Genomic DNA, 19,664 nt, shown 5'->3' with positions numbered 1-19,664 from the left:
TCATCCCTCCTATTTTCTTCAACTTAACCATCTTACGCTCAGGACAAAAGAGTCTATTAAGACTTTAACTCATTCAGTCTAACCAATAAAACAGCAACTTTCATAGCTGCTCTGGACATTGACACCCTACGGCACAGCGTAAGTAGTGATAAGCTCAGAATAACAGCGCATTTGTCTGCATTACGTATCTGGGATCTGCAAGATACACCACCCAATTAAAACACTGCCTTGTGTGTTCTTTTCTGTTAGCACTTGTACACCTTGCCTTCCAAGGAGACCACTCACAAGCTTTCCATGGGCTGGGGTCCTGTCTTTAATGAGTCTACCACAGTGCTGTATAGCTACAGAATTCTAAAAATATTTTTGATTGATTAGTTAATTGGCTTCTATCCACTGCCTTTTCCTTGCCTGCTTGGTCACTGGCACAATTCCAGATCAGGCTGAAAGCCAGATTTTGGTAGGAGCAATTTCCATTGAAAACACACTGGTGGACGAGCTTTTCCCTATTGGAACCACAGTGGCCTCCTCTCACGATTTAACAGAGCATAAATGCTCCCTCCAAAGTAAACCTTTGGCTTTTCCGTGGCTCCTTTTTCTTCAGGATTTCAAAAATTAAAAGCAATTAAAGACTCGACCTTGGTTAAAGAGTTTTGTCAATTTTTTCACAGCAAGTCCATGAAACAAATAAGACAGAGTGCTACTCTTATAGCATGTCCATGTTAGCAGATGGGTCTTCCCAGTGTCTGAAGGCTCATTCATAGCACATCTCACTAGACCAAAGATGCAGACATGACTGTGCTGAGAGTTTCTCCTCTGATTCTCTAGGAGAGACTGAGAAAGACCATGAGCCCAAGGAGAAATAGAAAATAGACCTGAAGTGAGGGTAGAAAATAAGAGTGACTTTTCCTCATGATGACGCCATGCTACGGTCCCGGATGTGAGCTCTCTGCAAAAAGTAACATAATGACATTCGCCAGAATTTAAAAATATCTGTTAAACTACCATCAAATCAGACTGTCCTAGATTGTTAAGTTCTCTATCAATGACTTTCTCTCCTTTCCCAGAAAACTATCTATCACTGCAGGAAGGAGTCTTGTGATTCATTATTACTAAATGGGGTCAATGGCGTGTTTGGAGAGATGAACCTGTTTCATTCAGTCTTTCAGTCTCCACCGTCTTCTAGGCACAGTGCATGGATCTATAAAATCAGAGTTGATTAACATACAGGTCCTGCCCAGCTGCTGTAAGAGGGGCTGGGAGCTGCTTTCTTTTTTAAAAAAAGATTTATTTATTTACTTGAAAGGCAGAGTTGGGGGGCAGGGAGAGACGTTCCATCAGCTGGTTCACTCCCCAAATGGCTGCAGTGGCCAGGGCTGGGCCAGTTTGAAGCTGGGATCCAGGAGCTTCTTTGGGGTCTCCCACTGGGTACAGGGGCCCAAACACTTGTGCCATCCTCCACTGCTTTCCTAGGCCATTAGCAGAGAGCTGGATTGCAAGCGGAGCAGTCAGGTCTTGAACTGGCACCCATATGGGATGCCAGCGCCACAAGCGGAAGCTTAGTCTACTACACCACAGCACCAACCCCCTTTCACTAACTTAAGAAAGTTGCATACAAACATGTTTTGAGCTATGTCCTATACTGACTGCACGAGGCATAAACTGCATTCTCAGAGCACTAGGATCTCCACGAATGATAGACATTTGGTCCCTGGGAACAGGGTGCCATCCAGGACACCAGGACACAGAGAACTGGGCTGTTGCAGCAAAAGAGAGCTGAGACCACGTGGGAAGCCCATGTAGATCATGAAGGCTGCCTCTGTGCACCGACTTGGGGGCTGGTGTGCAGGAGTAAAGAAGCACCCCCACAAGCATGGATTCTGCCTGCAGAATGAGACCTACCCTCTTCTCTTACTAGGACATGAGAGCTCCTTTAGGTAAAAGCGAGGGAGGGACCATCACTGAGAAGGAATTCCCTCCCCACCCCCACTCCATGGCCCTTTCTAAGCAACCATGCTGTTGGGGAAGCGCTTTCAATTCTTGCATCCCCACATTGCCTTCTGTTCTCGTTTAACCCATGGAGGACGTAGAGGTCCAGAAGCTGCTTATAGGAGGCCCCAAGAGCCTCATCCTGGCACTAAGAAAAAAAGAAACATGGAAACACTGCTACTAAGCCAGGCTACTACTAGGCTACTGGTTTTCATGGACCCTTTGTACCTCCAGTAAGTAAAAGTATTGCTCCTCTTGCATCCACGGTATACAAAGAGCTCCTATAACTCAATAATAAGAAGACAAACACACCAATTTGGAAATGAGAGCAATATCTAATATTTTTCCAGAGAAGACACGCAAACAGCCAACAGCATATGTGAAGATTCACATTAGTACTCACTAGGGAAATGCAAATCAAAACTCAATGAGATGTCACATACCCACAACCAAACAGACAGATACTAACAAGTACTGATGAGGATGTGAAGAGATTGGAAGTCTAGGGGCTGGTGCTGTGGCATAGCGGGTAAAGCCACTCCATTTCTGATTCAGCTTTCTGCTAATGTGCCTGGGAAAGCAGCAGAGGATGGCCCAGGTCGTTGGGCCCCTTCATGCATGTGGGAGACCCAGAGGAAGCTCCAGGCTTCTGGCTTCAGAATGGCCCCCCGGCTGTTGTGGCCATTTGGAGAGTGAACCAGTGGATGGAAGACCTCTCTCTGCCTCTGCTTCTGCCTCTGTTATTCTGCCTCTCAAATAAATAAATGAATGAATCTTTAAAAAAAGAAAGAGAGATTGGAAGTCTCATACATATCTGTCACATCAACCAGCTACTCCACTCCTAGGTACCTACTCAAGAGAAATAAAAAAGGCATGTTTACACAAAGGCTTGTAAGTCACTGTCATAAAAGCTTTATTCCTAACTGCCCCTCCCCAAAGAGAATCCAAATGTACCTCAGCTGAAGAATAGGTAAACAAAATGTGTCATATCTATACAATGGAATATTCTACATCCTTGAAAATATTTGAAATAGAGTCATGTAGAATAAAATGAATGATCCTCAAAAAGATGATCCTAAGCAAGATAATAGAGATGACCATGTATTATGTGATTCCATTCATTTGACATCTTCAGCAAGGGCTAATGGAGAAAAACATAAAGTAGGTTAGAGGTTACCTAGGGGAGGAGGTAAGAAAGGAGAGTGGATTGCAAATAGGCACAAACCTTATTTTAAGTGGTGGGCATGATTTAAAATAGGATTACAGCAGAGTTTTGCAATGAAATAAATATACTAACAGCCATCAGATTGTGTACTTAAAATGGGTGATCTTTATGATATGGAAAATTGTGTCTCAAAAAAGCTCTGAAAAAACAAGCACTAAAAACCAGTTAACAGCTGAGTAACTCTGTGGCTCTCACCTATGGCAAAGTCACAGGTGGTTATTAAGCTTAGCCAGAGACTGCTGTGCACACCCACCCGCCTCGCTCCTGGAACTGTGCTAGCTGTGGGGCCAAGGCAGCTGACAGAATAGGGCTGCAGTTCTTAAGGCTCTCTGTGCATCAGAGTCCTGGGCAGGAGTGGGGCTTCCTAAATGCAGACTCTTGGGCCCACCCTCACCAGTACTGGTTCACCCTCATAGGCAATCCCAGTATTGTGCGGCTTTCAGAAGCATTCTTCAGAGTACAAGAACCACACCCCTCGGAGAATCACTATAATGAGGGTGTGCTGGCACACTGCAGGGCACCAGGGATCAAGAAGGGAGCAGTACCCAACTGAGCCCTTGGAAGAGACAGGTTAGGAACCAAACCAAGTCTCAAAGAAGGAGGAGGTGTTATGCAGAAGTAGAGAAGTAAGTAAAGGCACTCCTGAGCCTTGGCCCAGCGTGTGCAAGACACGGAGGTATTAATGGGCAGAAAATGTTTCTTAAGCTTCCACTGTGTGCCAGGAGCTATCTAACAAAGCACAAGAAACAGGGGACTCAGGAGCAGTTAGAGGGGCAGAGAGATCTGGGAGGAGACATGAATTTTCCTATGAAGGTGACATTAGATTGAAGAAGGACTGAGATGTGTTCAGGCTAGATCTGTGATTAAATGGAGGGAAAGGGAGAAGCCCAGGTATCTCAGATGTATTGATGTCAATAAAAGCAGAGACAGGGAATGGTTGTGGCTAGTGAGACAGGAAATTCAGCGTCGGCTTTCCAAACACACTGACCACAACCTCTGACCACCACACTTCTAGGACCACACCACAGAACAAATAAATGCACAAACATGACTGACCGAAAGCACACAGGCAGTACTGGTTCACGTGGTCAGTCGGTCACTGCTCACCATATGACTAGAAGTATTATACTTTATTAAGCTCTGTCACTTCAGGGTGAAGAATGCCATGTCTCTTCGGATTAATACATATTAAGCCTTCCTGAAATTCCTTCTAAACTCAACATGCATTGGCTTTATTGTTAAATATGCATATGCAATTGAACAACAGATTCAGCCACTCTCTTCAAATAAAAGAAAAAACAAAAGGAACCCTACTGTTCCAGGCCAGTTTTATGCACAGAAATGTTAGAGTGCAAATGTGGTCATTGGATGTAAAATGTGCAGGGAATCCATTTGGTGCAAGCATTCTCCTTCAACTCCTTTTAGCTTTTCCAGCCTCCTGGGTCTATTTCACACTTGATTTCAACCTACCACTTGAACACAATCAGTGTTTTCCCATAGTGATGTGGATGAACACAAGACTAGAGATTCTTTTTAAGTCTGCAGACCGAGGAGTCCAAAGCCAAAAGGAAAAGACAGAATCAGGGTAAAGTGGAAAGAAAGGAGTGACAGGTGTGGAAGAAACAGAGGAAAAATGGAATGAAGGGAAGCACCAAGCAGAGGAGGGATAACAAAGTTGACCAAGTCACCTTCAGCCTGTCTCTAGGCTGCGTTCAAAATGTGAAAAGCAGGTACCTGACCCTGGAAGACAACCAACAGCAGCTGAATAAAGGAGAAGAATCAGGACTGGAAAAGGGGAACCATTTGGGAGGAAGATTATAGTCCTCACCCACGCTGTGTGCTGGGGTTGTCCTTGCATCAGAGCTATGCAGGTGGTGCAGGCAGCAAGCATGCTGAAAGAAGCCCCTGTTTGGCTAGAGGGCCCGGGGACTCCTTCAAGTGAAAGAGCATGGGAGAAGCCAAGGTTCTGTTTTCCTTTTTTCTCTCCCAAGAGTGACCACAAACATGGAACTGTGTGACAGAACTGCATAGGCAGTTAAAGTTTCTCTCCTGGCCATAGGGACAAAAAGAAGGAAATAAAAAGGACCACTATGGTCCAAAGAGCTTGGAGAGAACCCCTGCTATTTTTTTCTCTCACTGTTTTGCCTTCAGGATGGCTCCAGACTTTGGAGAACTAAACTGCAGTAGCAGCAGCAGCAGCAGCTAACTTTTCAAAATAAATCCATTTTTCCATGCCAGAAGAACAGGGGAAAAAGGGAGCACAGGAGTAGAAGCATGGGGAGAATCCCAAAGGGAAGGCTGGAGAGGATGTGCAGTGTGTGTCAACAAGCACAAGTCCCAGTCTCGTGTGTTCATGTGTGGGACTCTGAGAACTGAACTATGATAGACACCACTGCTCAAGTCCCAGACTAACCTTCAAAACAGTGCATGCCTGAGGCTCAAGACGAACAGCAAAGGCTTGAAAACTGAACTGATATTGCAATCACTGTTCACAGAATTCAAGATAGGACTGCCTTGATTACCCGATAAGACAAAAGAATTGAGCACCTTCCAAAGGAGTCAGAGTTTCATCATGTAATACTCAAAATGTCCAGAATTCAATCAAAAATATTTGACATAGGAATGCCCAGGAAATGTGAGCAATCCTCAAGTGAAAACACAATCAACAGATGTCAACCTCAGGATGACACAGGTGTTGGAATTATAAGACAGATCTATAGTAGCTATTTTAAGTATGGTCAAGGAGATAAAGATAAATACTCCTGACATCAATGGAAAAATACGAAGTCTCAGTGGAGTCAAACTATAAAAACAAGTGAAAATTCTAGAATTGAAAAAATAGTAACTGAAATAAAAAGTGCACTAGACAGACTTAATAGCAGACTGGAGATGGCAGAGAAGAGTGTCCATGAACTTGAAGAAACAGACATTATCCAATCTGAAGAACAGAGAGAAAAAATTGGAAAAATAATGAACACAGTCTAAAAGGCTTGTGGGACCACATTAAAAGGTCTACTATTTGTGTTACTGAAGATAACATATTGAAGAAACAAAATAAATAAAGATGAATAAGGTAAAGATACAGTTGCCAAAAATAAAAAAGTAACACATCATGAGCTCCCATCCCCTTCTGAGAGGTGCTAGACCTTTAGTACTTAAATGTCTTCCCTAAATCTAGCAGAACAAGGAATCCCTAGCACTATGTCAATCAGTAAACTCGTTCACTTACCAATACTAAACTAGAAAGAGTTTGCTACAATACGGACCTTTGTTTTTTTGTTCAGATAACAGGTGTAAGGTAAGCTACAAGTTAGCAAACTTTTAATTCCATATAGCCTGAAAAAGTTTATAAAACCCTCTTGCATACTGAGATGTAAAAGTAAAATGATTTTCTCTGATGATTTCACTGTTAATTGTAAAAGAATATATGTAATTGTAACAGATTATACTGATATGAAATGTTAATAATAGGGGAAGTGGTGCAAGTTGTATATGGAAACTCTTTGTATTTTACCTAGCAATTTTTGTTTATAAATTTAAAATTATTCTGAAATAAAATATTAAAAAAGAATACATGAACAGGCTGCTCTTTAACTGTCACAAATCTTGCATAATTCTTTTACTCCTTGAATTTATTGCTCAATTCCTTTTGCCTTACAGAAATTTATCCTAATTTTACATATTTTATACTTTGATGTATTTTAATTATCATATTTTTTCTATCAAATATATTTACATTTAAGCCTTAATTCAATGGTCAAACTATTTTTTTAAAAAACTAATACCATTATCTTTATTAGTAGAAAGAAACGTATCAAAATGCAAGTATTACAAACTTTGACAAATAATTGCTAAATGTAAATAGAAATTTTTTAAAAAGATCTTTACTTATTTGAAAGAGTGACACAGAGAAAGAAGGAGAGGCAGAGAGAGAGAGAGAGAGAGAGAGAGAGAGAGGTCTTCTATCTGCTGGTTCACTCCCCAATTGGCCGCAAAGGCTGGAGCTGCACTGATCTGAAGCCAGGAGCCAGGAGTTTCTCTCAGGTCTACCACACAGGTGCAGGGTTCCAAGGACTTGGGCCATTTCCCACTGCCTTCCCAGGTCATAGCAGAGAGCTGGACTGGAAGAGGAGTAGCCAAGACTAGAACCATCCCCCATATGGAGGCCGGCAATGCAGGCAGCGGCTTCACCTGCTATGCCACAGCGTCTACTCCTAGATATTTTTTTTCAACTGTCTTCGCTGAACATGTTTATGTTTCAAATATTTCATGCATATTTATATCACTATACTTATTACTAAAATAAGTCAAGGTTAAGTATCAATTTGATTCTGATTTTTTGTTTTTAATCAATGTAATGCTGAAAAGATAGAAAAGGAGATGGAAATGTATGAAATTTTGTTACAGAAATGTCATTCAACTTTTGAAATCCTTCTTAGTTATATGCTAAACATCAAAAGGTGATGAAATATGAAAAATACTTGAATTGTCAGTGTAAGGAAAAATTGGAAAAGACTAATGGAGTGAACATCCTAAGAACTCACCTATCTGGTTCTCTCAACTATTCACTGACTTAACTAGTCTATTTTTCAACCCCACAGAGACAGAACTTATAAAAAATGGATAGTAAATAGCTCATGTCTATAGGGATGCAAAAATATTTTATCCTGTAGAAGTTCAATTGCTTTCCCTCTCCCACTATGGAAGAAGTCAGTTTTATACCTATTAAGCAAATTCATTCCAACATTTCTAGAAATGGCTTTCTTAGGACTGACTGTGAAACCTTTCTGGCTCTCTTCATTTTTAAAATATGTTTTAAAATGTTCGTTCTTTATTTGATGAGAGTCATGATTTCATACTCTTTCTCTTTCTCTCTCTCTCTCTCTCTCAGATTTATTTATTTGAAAGTCAGAGTTACAGAGAGAGAGAGAGGAGGCAGAGATAAAGAGAGATCTTCCATCTGCTGGTTCACTTGCCAAGTGGCTGCAACAGTCAGGGCTGGGCCACATGAAAGCCAGGAGCCAGGAGCTTCATCCAGACCCACATGGATGCAGGGGTCCAAGCACCTGGGCCATCCTCCACTGCTTTCCCAGGCTATTCGCAGGGAGCTGGATCAGAAGCAGAGCAGCCGGGACTCAAGCCAATTCTCATATGGGATAGCAACGCAGTTGGTGGCTTAACCCGTTACACCACAACACCGGCCTTGATTTCATCCTCTTTTAAAGTTTATCCTGGGGTGGGCATTTGACACAGAGGTTAAAACATCCATATCCTATACTGGAGACGCAAGGCTTGAGTACTCGCTCTGCTTCTGATTTCTGTTTTCTGCAAAATTGTGCCCTGGGAGGCAGCATTTGGGTCTCTGCCACCCACCTGGGAGACCTGAATCAAGTTCCACATTCCTGACTTTAGCCTGACCCAGCAGCCCTGGCTTCCGTGGGCACCTGGGAAGTGAACCAGTGGATGGGAGATCTCTCTCCCTTTGTCTCTCTTCCTTTCAAGTAAATAACAATAAATAATTTTTTTGAGTTTATAACTTGATTAGATTGTCCTTAAATTTGGTCTTGTTTAGTGTAAAGAAAGATTTAGAAAGCTTTGCAAAGGTTGTCTGTCCAGGCATTAGAATCACTCACTTTGTCACCCCTAAAACTAAACTGATATTCTAGATTGCTTCCCTTTCTTACCCTTCTCACCTCATAGATTTCTACATTCCTGAGCAATGCAATCAAGTGAAACTGCTTTGAGATGGAACTTCAGTGAGATGGGCTAGACACAGGCTTTTCACATGCACAGTGAGAAAAAGCTGATTATGGAAAAGGAGGAGAAAAGAGAACTTGTGTCTCCATTACAGGCTTTCTCTCAGAAAGATCAGTTTAGGAAAAGCACGTGTAGAAGATGTGGACCTGGACTTTGTCTTCAAACACTTCCATGCATGTACCTTTGGGAAGTCTTTGCCTAGAGAAGGGGTGGGGGAATATCAAACTCATGGGCCATAAAAGGTCCATAAAATCATTTGGTATGGCTCTGCCAAGACACCCACAGGTGGGACTCAAAATTCAATCAATGTATACCAGGGTAATTTTTTAGTTCATAATGTTGTATAGCTGCACATTATGGTATAAATATTCAAATGGCCCTTGGCAGGAGAAAAGATCCCCTACCTCTGCCTTAGAATAAACCCAATTTATCTCATAAGAATCCAGTGCTTCTTCTATGAACAGAAATAAACAAAAACAAGATGGGAAATACTAACCACCACTGGATGGATCCATCACCAGTGGATCCCTTGAGACTTCTGGTCACAGTTTAGGTATTATTCTGCCCATGGCATCTTCCTTCCCTGATATTGATTTTTGTATTCCCAGTGATACAGTAGCCACTCAACATAGGAGGAATGAATAAATAATCAGGGGATCCCAGAATTTCTCTGGACTGCCACATGGATTGATTCAAAGTAATAGGGATTAACTTCTCATGAAACTGCACAAGTGAAGACACACAACAAGCAGTGTTGTTTATGTACTGCAAGGTCTGTCTTCTGTGTCCCCAGCATCAAACATCTCCAGGAACCATCTTTCTATTTGGTAATGCCATTTAGACCACCCTGCTTCTGTATTCACTCTCAAGGAACCCTCCTGCTGTTTAATAATCCCTTCTTGGTCTGGCATTGTGGAACAGCTGGTTAACCCGTCCCTGTCAATGCTGTAATCCTCTATCAGAGCACTGGCCCCAGTCCCAGCTGCTCTGCTTCTCTGCTTCTAATCCAGATCTCTGCTAATGTGCCTGGGAAGGCAACAGAGGATGGCCCATGTACTTGGGCCCCAGTCACCCACATGGGAGACCTGGATGGAGTTCTTGACTCCTAGCTTCGGCCTGGCCCAGCCTTGGCAAAGCGGCCATTTGGGGTATGAACCAGAAAATGGAAGGTTTCTCTCTCTCTCTCTCTCTGTGTGTGTGTGTGTGTGTCTTCCTGTCTCTTCACTGTGCCTTTCAAATAAATACGTGAATAAATCTTAAAAATATGTATAATCCTTTCTATCAAAACAAGAGAAATGTAAATCAGACATATATTTCAGAGTGGCTTTTAATTATGAGAAACTAGGGGCTAATAGGACCTCAAAGATTACCATATTCACCCACTCATCAGGCAGATGTTAAAGTTTTAGGTTTATGGACTTCTGTGCCTCTCTGCTTGGCTAAGTGTTCAATAAGAAGCCAGGATGACTGGATATCTAAGCAGACAGAGCAGGTAAGACCATATTCACAGCAGCCAAAAGTTCTGGGGGCCAGCACTGTGGCGTAGAGGGTAAAGCTGCCACTTTCAGTGCTGACATCCCATATGGGCGCCAGTTCGAGTCCCGGCTGCTCCTCTTCCAATCCAACTCTCCGCTATGGCCTGGGAAAACAGTAGAAGATAACCCAAGTCCTTGGGCCTCTGCACCTGTGTGGGAAACCCAGAGGAAGCTCCTGGCTCCTGGCTTCGGATTGGTGCAGTTCCATCTGGGGAGTGAACCAGTGGATGGAAGATCTCCCTCTCTCTCTGCCTCTCCTTCTCTCTCTGTGTAACTCTGACTTTCAAGTAAATAAGTAAATCTTTAAAAAAAAGTTCTTTTGGCTTCAGACAACTTCCAGTGTTCCTTAGTTTATAGGGCTGGCTATTGAAAGGACAACAAACCTATTACATAATTTCCCAGAGAAGCTAAGTTTTCCTCTAGTGGAAAAAGCATACACATAGAGAAAAATAAAGCAAGGTGAAAGTCCCCTGGACATAAAGACTCATATGAAAAAAAAGAAAAAGACTAGTATGATTCTACTTACGTGAGTACAAAGCAGAAGGGCGGTTATCCTGGGTGGAGGGTGTGGGAAGACGAGAATGGGGTTCTGTCGCTCCCCCTCTTCGTGGAGGAACGACACAGGACCCTGCGCTGTTCTTTTGTCTGCTCGGCCCTCCCCGGGTTTGCTGCTGGTTCTTCCCGGGTTGGCTACCGTCCCTTCCACCTCCGTGGAAGGGCGGTTCCCCCTGCCACTTTCCCCACTTCAGCAGGGGAGCGGCACACCGCCGGCCGGCTCTCTCGGGGGCTGCTCAGATGTTCCTCAGGTGTTCCCCTTAGATGTTCCTGGTGCATGTTGTCTCTCTCCTCCTTTATAGTCCTCTTCCACCAATCCCAACTCTGCTACCCACACGCCGAGTACGCTGCTCTCCTCCAATCAGGAGCAGGATCAGCTCCTGCAGCTTGTCAAGTTGGTGAGAGGCAGCTGTGTAAAAGCTGTTTACTCCTCTCCCAGCGCCACATTGTGGGAGAGCAGATGCACAGAATAAGTCTTAATTCCAGTAACTTAGTCTAGTCCGAGTTGCTCCCCACAGGGTTCAGTTTGGGAGGATGACCACATGTTAGAGATGCACAGTAGTGATGGGCGCACAAGGAAGTGAATGTACTTCATGCCACTGAATCACACACTTAAAAATGCTTGAAATGATCAATTCCACATTACATAGATTTTACTACAATTTTAAAAACAGTATTAAAAAACCCTCAGTGTTCTGATCTTAGGATGCTTTCCCACATCCCAAGTTAAGGTAGAAATATCCTACACTTGATCTTAGCCAAAAGGCCGAGAAGCGATGGTAGAAATATCCTGAAGAAGTGTGAACACTCAGAGACTGTATCAGAGCAGACTAGAAAACACCAAACATTAAAAAGCCAGATTTCTGATTGGCTTATCATTACCAGAATCATCAAACCAAATCAAACTAGAGCTACTGGGCCACCCAGTAGGACACATCACACAAGAAAAAAATTTAAAGATGTTTGCTCATGTACTTTGCCTAAAGTAATGTCCCTTTGACTTTACAAAGTTGTCCTCTGTGTTGTCCTAATGCCACATAATATAAGGGGATGAAGACATTCATGAATGATTGCATTACAGGGTCATGGTGGGCAACTATGTTTTTTTCACACTTCTTAAGATGGAAGTTCCAATCAGAATTGAAGCAGGAGGAGAAAGCAGAATCTCTGATGCAGCCTCTCTTGGTTTGGGAAAACTAAAAAACTGGGTGTCTATTATCAACTTGCAAGTCAGAAGAATCGGCTATTTTTTTCCCCATTAAACTACGTGGCACATTCACATTCACACAGAAGAACACTGGCTAAAACACATGGACAAGTCTTCAAAGCAGCACTCTGGGTAACAGCAACACATGGAACCAACCCAAATGCCTGTCAACAACAACAACAACACATACCTAAATCAAAGAGGGACTATTGGCCAAAAAGTATTACATAACTTAATGCAACAATATGGATGATTCTTAAAGACTCAACATTGAGTTTTAAAAAGGAGAAGGTAGGGCTGGCGCTGTGGCACAGTGGGTTAAAGCCCTGGCCGGAAGCACCGGCATCCCATATGGGTGCCAGTTCTAGTCCCGGCTGCTCGTCTTCCAATCCAGCTCTCTGCTGTGGCCTGGGAAAGCAGTAAAAGATGGCCCAAGTCCTTGGACCCCTGAACCTGCATGGAAAGACCCAGAGAAAGTTCCTGGCTCCTGTCTTCAGATTGGCACAGTTCCGGCCGTTGTGGCCATCTGGGGAGTGAACCAGCAGATGGAAGATCTCTCTCTCCGGCTGTACCTCTCTCTGTAACTGTCTTTCAAATAAATAAAATAAATCTTAAAAAAAGGAGAAGGTATAGATACCATTTTAATAAGTAAAAAATAAGCAAACCTAAACAATATATTGCTTAGGAATACATAGTTATGTAATAAAACTGTTTTACAATAAAACCAGGAAATGATTAACAGGTAGGAAGGGACAGGGGAATCGCATAGGGGAGAAGCACAAGGAAAGATGTATCAGGATGGGAAACAGTCTAGTGTTTCTTTCCCCAACCTTCCATTTATTTTCTTTAATAGCTTAATTGAGAGATCATTCACATACCACACAGTTCAATGCTTTCAGTATATTCACAGATACACGCAACCTTCATCACAATTTTAGAACATTTTCATCACGTCCAAAGAAACTCTGTGTCCTTTTTCTATCACTCCCCAACTCCAAACCCACTGCCAACCTGAAGCAACCATTCGTCTGCTCTGTCTCTACAGATTTCCTTGTTCTAGATATTTCCCATAAATGGACTCATGTAATATGTGGTCTTTTGTGACTGGCTTCTTTCACTGGGCACAATGTTTTTAAGGTTCATCCATGTCGGAGCATGCACCTGTACTTCATTCTTTGTATGGCTAAATAATATCCCATTTTACAGATAGACCACATTCCAGTAATCTGCTTATCTGTATGCAGGCTTTTTTGTGGACATACAAGCTCTCTTGACTCTAAATACTTAGAGGAAATCGCTAGGTCATGTGGAAACTCTATGTTTCACTTGGAGAACTGACAAACTGTTTTCCAAAGGAAATGCAGCATTTCACCAGCACTGATAGGGGTTCTGATTCCTTCAATGCACACAGTTATCATGATCTGATTTTGTGATGACAGCCAGGCTGGGGAGTGTGAAGTGATCTGTGGTTTTGATGTGGATTTCTCTGATAAATGATGCTGAGAAGCTCTGTATGGGTTTACTGGCCATATATCTTCTGTGGCGAACTATATTCAGATCCTTTGCCATTTTAAAATTGAGTTATTTAGCTTTTTGTTCTTGAGCTGTAAGAACTCTTTATGCATTGTGGATACAAGTCCACTATCACATATATGCGTTTTTAATATTTTATATTTTCTCCCATACTATTTACACCCATCTAGCTCTTAAGCTCTAGTTTCTAAAACAGGTGATGGGCTCATATGGGTGCATTTGAATATGATATTCGTAACTTATAGAGATTTAGCATATCATTTTTGTGTTCAGGGGCTCTTCAAAAAGTGGATGAATGTTATTACAAGGTTAAGTTTGTTTAGATGCAAAAATTTTGAAATCCATTCAAATGAGGGAATCTCCAAAAAGTTCTTAGAAAATGAGTACCATGGAACACCGCACAGATTTCAAAAAATTTTTGGCACCAAAATCAACTTGTATTTTAATTCCATCTTTCCATGAACTTTCTGAAGTATCTTTGCACAAAATACTACATAATTAACGAAGCAAAACCAAAACAAATCCTCACACATAAAAATGTCAGGAAATAGTCCAAAGCAGACACCATAATGCCCCACATAAGTTAATATTATTCTTGAAGGTATTTAACGTAACTCCCAGGGTATCTAACAGGCACTCCAAATTTGGCCCATTAACTCTTTCAAAAGGCTCTTCTCCAAATTCTGGCAAGGGCTGCTGGGAGTAGCAACCACCGCCAGCTGGGCTCCTCCACTTCCCTCCTGTTTTTGTGTTTCCCCAAGGTAAGAGTGGTTTCCACATTTCTAAATAATGAGAGGAAAAGAACAAAGAATAGTGAAAATAATATGAACTTCAAAAAAAAAAAAAAACCTGTAAATAAAGTGAAACACAGCATTCCTTTATGTACCTTCAGCCACTTGCATCCCACAACAGATCTCAGTAGTTATTAAAGAGACCATATGGCCTGAAAAACCAATTATTTTTAGCATCTATCTCTTCTTCCAACGCTTGCCAAATCCTACCCTGCATCAACAAATTAAATTACTTCTCACTTCAACAAAGAGCAGCAAAAATGGACATTCAACTATCGAAGACTCTCTTGATAATGACCTTCATGATAAACTTTCTTTTCCTCTTTATGTACAGTAGATGACATCTTGATTCCACTTTTGTTAAGTGTTTTTAGACTTAGGGGTTCATGAAGAAGTAGATTTTCTTTTCAAGATATTGAGTCTCTTTAAGAAGTCACGCTCCAGTCAGCAGAGCTACGGATGTAATTATTTTCACGAACGTTTATTACCTATGTATTCAGTGTTGGTGCTGCAGGAATCAGCTGCCCCAAACCCTGCCCGTACCCTCAAGAGGCTTACAGTCTAATCAGAGTCCAGTGCCTACCAGAACAATTTCTCTACCGTGTAACCTCACATTAAGTGAGTTTAGATATTCTACCATGAATTCCAGAACACGTGTCTTGCATTAAAAAGAAACCTAAATGAGCAGTAGAGAAGCAATACTCTACAGACGATTATGGTAAAATACAACTTCCACAAGCGGCCACATTCCCACGAGGCCATCACCAAGGGTCCCCGATCTTTTTGCTAAGTACTCGTCTCCACTAGGGCTAATCGAATCTAATCCTGGTTCACCATCCTCAAGGCAGTCACCTCTAACAATCATTTTAAACAGCGCAGGAGCCACACACAGTTTCGCTGAAACTTGCAGCACGTTGCGATGCTGATGAGAAAAGGGTCATTCGCAGGTCTGGTTATCAGCGCCAGCAGGAAGACAAGGTGGCGACTCCCACCCACGACCCGGTACCCAAAGCAGCGAGAGAGCCGGTGTGTGTGGGGGGGTGCCCCGTTAAGAGCCTTCCCTCAATGCCTCAGTTGCCGCTGCATTTTTTAGAAGTGACTTCACCGCCTCAAGTCAGGTTCTGCAATGAAGCCAGGTCGCTTTCTTTCCAGCACTTTCTGCTCGGAGTGGCTGCGGTCAGATCCGGCGCCGTGACACCCACCTTGGCACCCCCGTGAGGCTCCGAGGTTGAGCCGGGGAGAACCCCCGAAAAAGTGAGACCGCCCTGGCGCGCAGCGGCTCCCGCGTGGGAAGGCCGCGGCCACGAGAGCCCATTCCCGCTCGCACCCGCCTTCTGCGCGGCCAGGGCCCAGGGAGACTGCGCGGCCAGGGCGCGCCTCTGCCCTGACCCAGATGGGGGCCGCCCGCGCCGCGTCCCCGCGTCCCCGCGTCCCCGCGTCCCCGCGTCCCCGCGTCCCCGCGTCCCCGCGTCCCCGCGTCCCCGCGTCCCCGCGTCCCCGCGTCCCCGCGTCCGCGCGCGCCATCCCGGCCCGGCAGGCCCCCGCCCCCAGGCGTCCGGGGCCCCGCGCCGCTGGGGCGCGCCGGCCCGTGAGGCGCCCTGCACCTGCTGCCCGGCCGCTCTCCACCCTCAGCAGCCCCGAGCGCCCCACCTTACCTGCTCCGGTGTCCACAGTCCCGTCCTGCGCGGCGCAGCTCGGCGTTCGGCCCCTCGCTGCCTCCTCCCGCCGCCCTCCCGGTCTCCTCCCCGCCGCCTCCGCCCCCCTGAACGCGAGCCCGTGTCAGTCACGCTGCTCCGGGGGAGAGTCGCCGGCGGCTTCCGGGAGCTCCAAATACAGACGTGCCCGGGGCAGAGCCGAGGAGGCGAGCGCCGCGCGCGCGCGTGGGCCCTGGAAATAATGGGGAGCCGAGAGCGCAGGGGGCAGATGGGCTGAGGGAGAAAGAAGAGGGGGAGACGCGGGAGGCAGCGGCCAGGGAAGCGGGCCGCGTGCCAGGCGCAGCCTGGGAGAGAGATGAATTCGCTGCACCGCTGCGAAGGAGTCTGGAAAGATCCGTGGGCTCTTGGCTGAGGGAGGCACAGATAGGTTTTGGGTCCCCAGAGACTTGGGCGGAGACATGGATGGGTAACAGGTCCGCAGGAAGGAAGAGACCGGCCTGTGTGTCCGCCCAGCCCCAGTAAGGATAAAAGCTCTAGTTGCATGGGAGGTGGGTAGCCATCTATCGCCGCGCTTCAGGATCTTGTAACTTTTTGTGTTTTTTTTGTTAAAGTGTTTTATATACGGCAGCAACTGGGGGGAAAAAAATGCCCGTTTGGAAACAAATGCAATCTACTCTTTAAAATGTGTGCGTGTAGGCATTTCCCCTTTGCATGTTGATTATAATTACACAACTGGAGGTCTTTTCCCTTTTTTGTTAACATTAGAAGGAAAGTATTGATTTTCAATTTGAACCGACGTTTATTGAAATCTAAAGAAGCAGACATGAAGCTCCCCATTGAATGAATACCAGGAAAATAATTGCAGATGGGGCGGGGCAGGTGTGGGGGGGTGCTATGGATGCCTTCTTCAAGTTTGCAGGCACTAAACAGGAAGGCGAGTCCGGAGGAAGCCAGCATTCTCTGTCCATGTGAAAATTGCATCTCTTTGCACTCTGTGCATCACAAGGCTTTTCTGCCCCTATAGGTCACAACTTAAAATGAAGATCATTACACGTTGCTCCTGGTGGTGATGTGCAGTGCCATTTTGCTCTGTTTGGGGGGGGGGGCAAGAAAATATAATAACATATACATGGATACATGCACTGCCTGAAGCCAGAGCCAGCATCCTGCTACCCTTGTGCACGACTTGCATATAGTAGATAATCAGCATGTTTTTATTGAACAATGAATGCATGGATGGATGACATATCTACATATTATCTATGTATTGGGAACACTTGTGTTCCAGGAACATGGAAAGTTTGTGTAGGACCACAGGAGAAGCCTAAGCTTCTCTCCTATATGACCACTTTTTATTTTAGAGTTATTCCAACAAACATTAATAGAGCATTTCCTTTAGCTGAATACAGTTGTCCCTTGGTATCTGGGAAATTGGTTCCAGGACACCCCATGTATGCCAAAATTCACAGATGTTCAAGTCCCTTGTATAAAAAGGCAGAGTATTTGCATATAACCTTTGCACATACTCCTAGAGAGTTTAAATTTTTTTTTATTACACATAATCCCTAATATAAAACGAATATGATGGGAATACTAGTTACAGTGTATTGTTTAGGGAATATGAGTTATTTCAAAAAGTTAATGGGAAATGCAATTAAAATAAATGTTTATGTAAAAATTTCAAAAAATCCATGCTTAGTTTTTTTCATAATACACATTTTCACGAACTTTTAAAAATAATCTTTGTGAAAGTTATTTGGTTAAGCGGCAGACAGAAGAGAGAGTGCACACAAGATAGAACTCCCATCTACTGGTTCCTTCCCCAAATGTCCATGATATCTGGACTTAGGCCAGGTGAAGCCAAGAGGCAAGAGTTCAAACCAGATCTCCGGGGTGGGTGGCAGGAACTCAATTACTTAAGCCAACACTGCTGCCTCCCAGGATCTTCATTGCTAGGAAACTGAAGTCAGGAGCCAGAGCTGGGAACCAAACCCAAGTCTCACCTATGGGATACGGACATCTTATCTGCTAGGCTAAATGTACTCTCCCTCCATGAACTCTGTGAAGACCCCTTGTATGCATGCATTTTGCATCAAAAATAAATTTATCTTTTAATTCCGTTTTTCACCAACCTCTGAAGTACCCTTGTAATGACAAGTAAAAAGTCTGTATATGTTCAAGTACAGACAATTTTTTTTTCTAAAATTTTCCATCCGGGATTGGTTGAATCCTTGGATACAAAAATCCATGCATACAGACAGCTAACTGAATATTTTTCATTGGCATATAAAGCATTATGGATTATGCCAGTAAATAAGGCATACTTCCTGTCTTTAGGTTTATAATAGGAAGATGTGGAAAGTATAAAAATAATCACAGTTCTCTCTCTCTGTTCTCTCCTCTCCTTCTGTTTCGCTGTTGCTCTGCATTTCAAATAAAATAAATAAATCTTATTTTAAAATCACAGCACAACAAAAACTATTAAAAATATCATAATTATGGACAAAGTTCTGTGGACATGCAGAAGAGAAGGAAGTTGCTTCTGCTACCCAGGGTCAGAGAATGCTTCGTGGGGGAGGTGCATGTTGAATGGTGGAGCAGAAATGAGACACAAAGAGTGAATGTCAGCTGACGAACGCTCAAGGAGATGCGAGAGAAGGATGGTAGAGGACACACATCAGGGAACAGCCTGTGGGCACGGATGGACAGGGAGTTGTGATATGGAAGGAAGGGCAGGCCCTGGCTGGTGGAAGCCATAGATCTCACCCCAAGATGTTTGGAGCCTCTGTGGTGAGCCTTGGGGGACTGTTTGGAGCAGAACCATGATAACACTAGTAAATTTGGTGGTGCTGTATAGGACTAGAAAGAAATAAGAGGCAGAGAACCCTGTTAGAAAAGAATTCACTAGTCTGGAGGGGAGCGCAATGGGCCTTACCTTGGTGCCTGAATCCTTCCCTTAACCAGTGCCATCCAGCAGAGCATCCACCTGCTCTGTGACATCTCTCCCAATGGGACTCACCCCAGTGAACTGTTCTCTCTTAATACTTCATGTCTGTATTTTCCAATGAGTCCTCTATGTTCCAAGACAGTAGGGATTTTGTCTGTTGGGTTTCTCAGGGCTCACAGAGTAAAGACCATCATTGAGCACATATTTGTTGATAAATGTTCTTTTACAGGATTAGTCCTGGAGGTGATGGGATTAGCAAGAAGAAGACAAACACTGGACTTTCCCAGATCTTTTTCAGTCCTAGAGATTCCATCCCAAACTTGCTCTTCTCTTTAGCAGAAGCTCTCATTATCTGCTCTACAAGGAGGCTGATGTTAGTTTTTATTCCTTCAACTTTTCTCTCTCTATCTCAAAATTTCTCCTCTGTAACTTATATTTCTTCTGAATTGGTATGCCCTTCCTTGCCAGAGCTA

General features: G+C 43.8%; 1 protein-coding gene and 1 non-coding gene across 4 annotated transcripts in view; both read right to left on the bottom strand.

Moving 5' to 3' along the window:
- Positions 1-16,758, bottom strand: part of CAP2 (cyclase associated actin cytoskeleton regulatory protein 2) — a 160,307-nt gene extending 143,549 nt beyond the window's left edge. For 2 of the 3 annotated variants that reach the window (XM_070074307.1, XM_002720865.5), the window contains exon 1: positions 16,245-16,758. The gene's annotated coding sequence lies outside the window, so the exon portion shown is untranslated. Of the gene's footprint in view, positions 1-11,029; positions 12,876-16,244 lie in introns of those variants that run through there. The other variant, XM_070074305.1, reaches the window with a different exon arrangement.
- LOC127487347 (U2 spliceosomal RNA) lies at positions 11,653-11,836 on the bottom strand. The gene has a single exon (XR_011389087.1). It is a non-coding gene; the product is annotated as a U2 spliceosomal RNA (small nuclear RNA).
- Positions 16,759-19,664: the final 2,906 nt, after the last annotated feature.

Source organism: Oryctolagus cuniculus, chromosome 5, assembly GCF_964237555.1.
Source record: "Oryctolagus cuniculus chromosome 5, mOryCun1.1, whole genome shotgun sequence".
NCBI lineage: Eukaryota > Metazoa > Chordata > Mammalia > Lagomorpha > Leporidae > Oryctolagus > Oryctolagus cuniculus.
This window is presented reverse-complemented; position numbering and strand designations above follow the sequence as displayed.